Source organism: Sapajus apella, unplaced genomic scaffold, assembly GCF_009761245.1.
Source record: "Sapajus apella isolate SASKATOON/1434 unplaced genomic scaffold, GSC_monkey_1.0 scaffold165, whole genome shotgun sequence".
In the NCBI taxonomy this organism is placed as follows: Eukaryota; Metazoa; Chordata; class Mammalia; order Primates; family Cebidae; genus Sapajus; species Sapajus apella.
In genome coordinates this window covers 755,302-760,715 of record NW_022437105.1, presented here as the reverse complement: position 1 = coordinate 760,715, position 5,414 = coordinate 755,302, and the positions used below count along the sequence as shown (strand labels likewise).

The 5,414-nt window shown below is 52.7% G+C and overlaps 1 long non-coding RNA gene across 1 annotated transcript in view; it reads right to left on the bottom strand.

Moving 5' to 3' along the window:
- Positions 1-1,282: 1,282 nt before the first annotated feature.
- The window catches only part of LOC116542261, a 4,880-nt gene continuing 748 nt past the window's right edge, over positions 1,283-5,414 (bottom strand). The window contains exon 2 of the long non-coding RNA XR_004265141.1: positions 1,283-1,420. This is a non-coding gene — a long non-coding RNA (uncharacterized LOC116542261). The remainder of the gene's footprint in view (positions 1,421-5,414) is intronic.

Sequence of the window (5,414 nt, the reverse complement as noted above, 5' to 3'; positions counted from 1 at the left end):
GCCCCCCACCACAGTGTGCACCCCACCACAGGGTGCCCCCCACCACAGGGTGCCCCCCACCACAGGGTACCCCCACCACAGGGTGCCCTGATTCCAGTTCCTGGCCTCCATCTTCCCCGCCAGCAGCCTCCATAGAGTGCCCCTGGTGTCTTCTGCTTTTGCATCATGAGGCTCCCCTCCTCTGGCCACCTTCGAGACTGTTGGAACGTGGGTGACAGTGGCCGACTCCCTTGCTACTTCAAGCTCAGACACGTTGCATGCTCCCATTTCTCCAGGAGGAAAGGGCAGGCTGCCCGCTGAGGGGCTGCTGTTTATGATCTGGGTCTGAAGATGCTGGGGAAGCCCTGAGAGCTGGCAAGGCCCCTTGCTTTTCTCACCAGGACACTTCTCATTTAAATTAGGCCCAATTCCGGAGAAATTAAAGACATACTTATTAATTCTCAAAATGTCTCCTTTTGAGACCAGGAGCTGAGATGAGGGACGGCTGTGCCCTTTCTAATAAGATGCAGACGCTCCCCCAGGCCCTGCTGACCTGAGCCCTCCAGTCTCCTCCACCTGCACCTGCCCCACTCTGGATGCAATGGACCCTTCTCTGGGAGACTCTCACCAGGCCCAAGGGTTCCCCTTGCTGATGTCTTATTTCCAATTCGTCAGCCACACAGATTCCTGAGGGAGATGCCAGGTATGGGAAAGAGACCAGGTCAGGCCCTACTTAAAACTCACCGAGATGTCCCTGACAAAGCCCAGTCCCTGGGGGTGGCTCAGGCCCAGTGACCCGAGTGGATGTGAGTCAGCTCACCAAGTCCTTGTCACCGTTGGCTCTCTGCTTTAGCTGACCCGGCTTCCATCTCTTGGGCGCTCCTTCTGCTGCAGCTTACACAGGGACATCCTCCCCCGCACACCCTCTTGATCCAGCTGATTCTTGTCATTCTCAGGTCCCAGCCAAAATCTTATTTCCTCCTTACCCTTCCTTGATCACAGAAGGCTCAGATGGACACGGCATGGCTGCCCCTTCCCCGTTAACGCCTGTGCAGTTGGAGAGCTGCTTAACCTGTGACTTCCCCACTAAACAGCAGGCTCCACAGATCACAGACAAGACCTGTCCCCAGCACCCAGCTCAGTTTCTGGCCCAAACCCGCCAACTCTGTGGATAAGCGTTGTTGAGAATAGGTGGGATCTCATGATTTTGCTGTGTTGATATTTGAATTGTGCTTCAATGTGACCCTGTGGGAACAGGGAGACTTTCTCTCCACTGAGTTTCACATGGCAGGTGATTGTTGAGTGAAAATTCACCATCAGCTCCTTTAATGCCAGAAAGCCCCAGACGCAGCCCTCGAGCATGGAACTCTTCGGTCCTCCTTTGCTTTGTCAAAAGAGGCTCTTCTTTTCCTGTTCCAAAGGTTTTCCTTCTGTATCAGTCCTTGTGAAAGCAAACAGAGAAAGTCATGAACTTGGATCTTCCTTTCTAAAAATAAGTTCAGTAGCTGGAAAATCTCCGGCTCAAACTTATCATTTCTCCAGAGCCAGGTGCAGACACAGCGTACCAGCGAGAAACCACTCACGGTTCGCACAAGACACTCTGAAGCCCTCACTCATTAAAGGGCTCCTGTAGTTACTTTGTACGCAACTAATTCATAGCCTCAATAATCTCTAATGCAGCGATCTCAGGCTGGGGTCCACGGACAAGGTTGGAACAGGAGACCACACCCCTGTGGAAACACTCACCCCACAGGCGAATCTTGTCTCCCCATGGGGGTAAAGTTTGAAAACAGGTTCTTCTCACACAGATGGGCCATGATTCGTCTCCAATCCAAATTGAATCCTGAACAATTCCATCTCCTCAGGAAATGCAGATGTGTATCAGTTAGGATTCAACTGTCAGTAACAGAAAACCCAAAATGCCAGTAACTCACCCAAAGTAGACACTGATCTCTCTCTCTTGTGGTATGAAGTCTGGGGCTCGGCAGCTCTGCACCTGGCCAGCAGCACCATGGGCACCAGGGGCCAGCGCCTTCCACATAGCTCTGCTGTTTTGAACAAGTGGTCCATATGCCTATCCATCCACCTGCCCATCCATCTATCCATCTAACTTACCCATTCACCTATCCCTCCATCTGCCCATCCATCTATCCATCTAACTTACCCATCCGCCTATCCATCCACCTGCCCATCCATCTATCTATCTACCTACCATTCACCTATCCATCCACTGTCCATCTGCCCACCCATCCATCTATCCATCTAACTTACCCATCCGCCTATCCCTTCATCTGCCCATCCATCTATCCATCTAACTTACCCATCTGCCTATCCATCCACCTACCCATTCACTGCCCATGCACCTACCCATCTGTCTGTCCATCTGTCTGCCCATCCATCTGCCCATCCGTTCATCCATCCATTCATTCATCTATTCATCTACCTACCATTCACCTATCCATCCACTGCCCACCATCTGCCCATCTGTCTGTCTGTCTGCCCATCCATCTGTCCATCCATCTATCCATTCATCTACCCATCCACTGCCCATCCATCGGCCTACCTGCCTGCCCATCCATCTCCATCATCACATCATCACATCTGCCAGACTCATCATGTCACCATGCTTAACTGCAAGGGAGTCTGGGGAACTGGATCTTTGCTCCTAGAGATCACGTGACCAACTAAAATTTGGGGTAACCATCTAGGGCATGAGCTCTTCCTCCCCTGCCTGCTAGCAGGGTAAGTCATGGTGCTATGAAAGGGAGTCACTCCTGCTCTAAACGCAAATCCCTGCTGGGTTGGGCTCTTGCTTCAGGAGCAGAGGCAAGTGTCAGGCAGAAGGTCCCTGCCTTGGCGCCTCTGCCTGTCCTCTGCGGTGCCATGCTGCTGTGTGCCGCTGCAGCACGACGCTGTTTTTACATGCTAGGCAGTTCTCCAGAGGATCACAAGGACCCCCTTTGCCCTGGAAACGCTCTCAGAGAGTCCTGGGCTTGTGCCACTGTTACAGGCCACATGCGTTCGTGGCTCTGCCGCTGGGCCCAGTTGTTTGATGGAGCCTGGTGTAGATGTTGCTGAGAGGTGTAATTTAGATGAGATTAACGTTTATATCAGTCAACTTAGAGTAAAGCAGGTGACCGTCCACAGTGTGGTGGGCCTCATTCCATCAGCTGAGGGTCTCTTAGACAGAGGCTTCCCTAAGAGGAAGGCATTCTACCTCAAAACCGCAACATAGAAACCTGCCTGGGCCTCTAGCCTGCTGGCCTGCCTCACACTTCTCAGGCCCATGGGCCCCACAATCACAGAAGCCAACTCCTTAAAGGGGACATCTTAACATACATATATCCTGGGAATTTTGCTTCTTTGGGAATCTGACCGATACACTCCTTACCTTCAATAGCACCAACTCTCCATTATCTAAATTTTTATTTAAGAAAGACAAAGTTGTGGAGGGCCTAAGGGTGCCAATTTAAAATAATAGGATACTGAAGTAGAGCCGGTCCTTTGACATTGATTTGGGGGCCCCTTGAGTACAGATATTTATTATTTTCGTCAGTGAAAGGGAAGGGGGTGACTTCACAGCTTATCCTAATTTAACATAAGCTTTGAGTTGGAGGAGAAGAAAAGAATAAATTGCCTCATTTATACAGACCCCAAGCTTAGAGCTCAGAAAAAGCACTGGAACTATCAGGAAAACATCCAAGCACCGAAAGGATGCCGTTTTCTTTGACCCAGCTATCCTCTGAATCTAACACACTCGAGAAAGGACTTGAAAACTCATTGTATACTTCAGTTCCTGGGCCAGATTTTATGTGTGACGTTCGTAAGCTCAGTTACAAAAGTGGGGACCAACCAGCTTTAGAAATTTCCACGGACACGCATGTATCCTACAGAAAAAGCAAAACAGGAAATGTGAAGAGAAGCTGGGAGTTTACTGAGGAAGCTGTTGAGACACGCTGCACCCGTATACGACATGGATTTGGGTATATGGGTCGACTGGCTTACAGCACCTTCTTCCACCAGACATAAATGGAAAAGACGGTATTCATGGAACTTGAAACCGGTGTGTACAGAGGGCGGACTTTGTCTATTCGGGTTCCTTCGGGCTGATTTGGGGACGCGTGTGCAGAGCAGGTTCTATGCCGGGGTCCTGGCACCAATGCCCCGTATACTGCAGGGGACGAGTACCCTTCATGCTGAGACACATGTGCCCGGCACCCGCTGGGCAGCTGCACAGGAAACGTCACGGTGCCTCCACCTGTCCGTCCTGCGATGGTGCTGCCTGCCCGGCCGCTGGCTGCCTCCTGAACGTGCAGCTGAGGCCAGGTCTGTTTGTCCTGTGACACCGCCTGCAGTCAGACGCGGTGGCATCCCCTCTATATGTACCTTATTATCCAAATTCCAGAAAGAACCAATCATTTGACCTATTTTAGAGACCATTGCCCCACACACATATCAGTGACATTATTCGGGGTTTTGATCACTGTTTCAAAAACCTGACCAAAGCTGCCAGCCTGTGTCAGAGGCACTGAGACTTGGTCTTGCGTTTTCTTGGTGACAACGGGAAAAACAGCCCATGCTCCCGAGGTGTCCAGTTGGAGTTGAGGAAGCCACATCCATGCATTGGCATCAACACCAGCCCTGACAAGAGGGTGCCCAGAGTCAGTCAGCGCACCCTCAGGAAGCGCCCTCCACAGCCGCCAGCCTCCCACTCAGAAGCAGGGCCTCCCACTCAGGCCGTGTCCCCTGCTGAAGCCCCCTTGGGGGTGAGGACTTCTCCTCGTCAAACTCCTCTTCCAGCTGTTTCTCATCGCTTGGTACCTGGGGAGTCCTTCAAGGCAACGCTTCAGCTGAGGGAGCACCAGGAGAACGGGCTTCCCGAGTGTGGGCTCCAGGGTGGAGTCCAGGGCCAGCTGGGCACGAACCCGGTTTCCTGAGATCTGTTCTAGCGCTGATCACAGGAGACGCTCTCCTGACCCCACCGCTGTCATCCCGTCCCTCCCTGAGCCAGCCTCACCACCTGGCCCTCCCCAGCCCCAGCCCCAGGCATCTGATCCCTGAACCCAGGCTGCAGGAGAAGCACCTGCTTCCAATAGAGCAACGTGAGGTGGAGGGTGCAGGCCCCGCCCCCACTTCAACCCGAAGGTGCCAGAAGACTATTTCCACTGAACTGACGGGGGAGGAGGGGCTACTGGCTGACCATTAGTCCACGGCGACTTAAAACCCAGTTGACCAGCAATGCAGTCCTCCACTGGTGGTGCTCAGCCCTTGGGTGAGCTGACCATGGGTCACTCTGCGGACCACAGACCCTTGGTTTTCATCACAGGCCCTCCTCAGTCCACACGCTCCTCTGCTGTCCACAGATCCTCTACTGACCACAGACCCTCTGCTGACCACAGACCCTCTGCTGACCACAGGCCCTCTGCTGACCACAG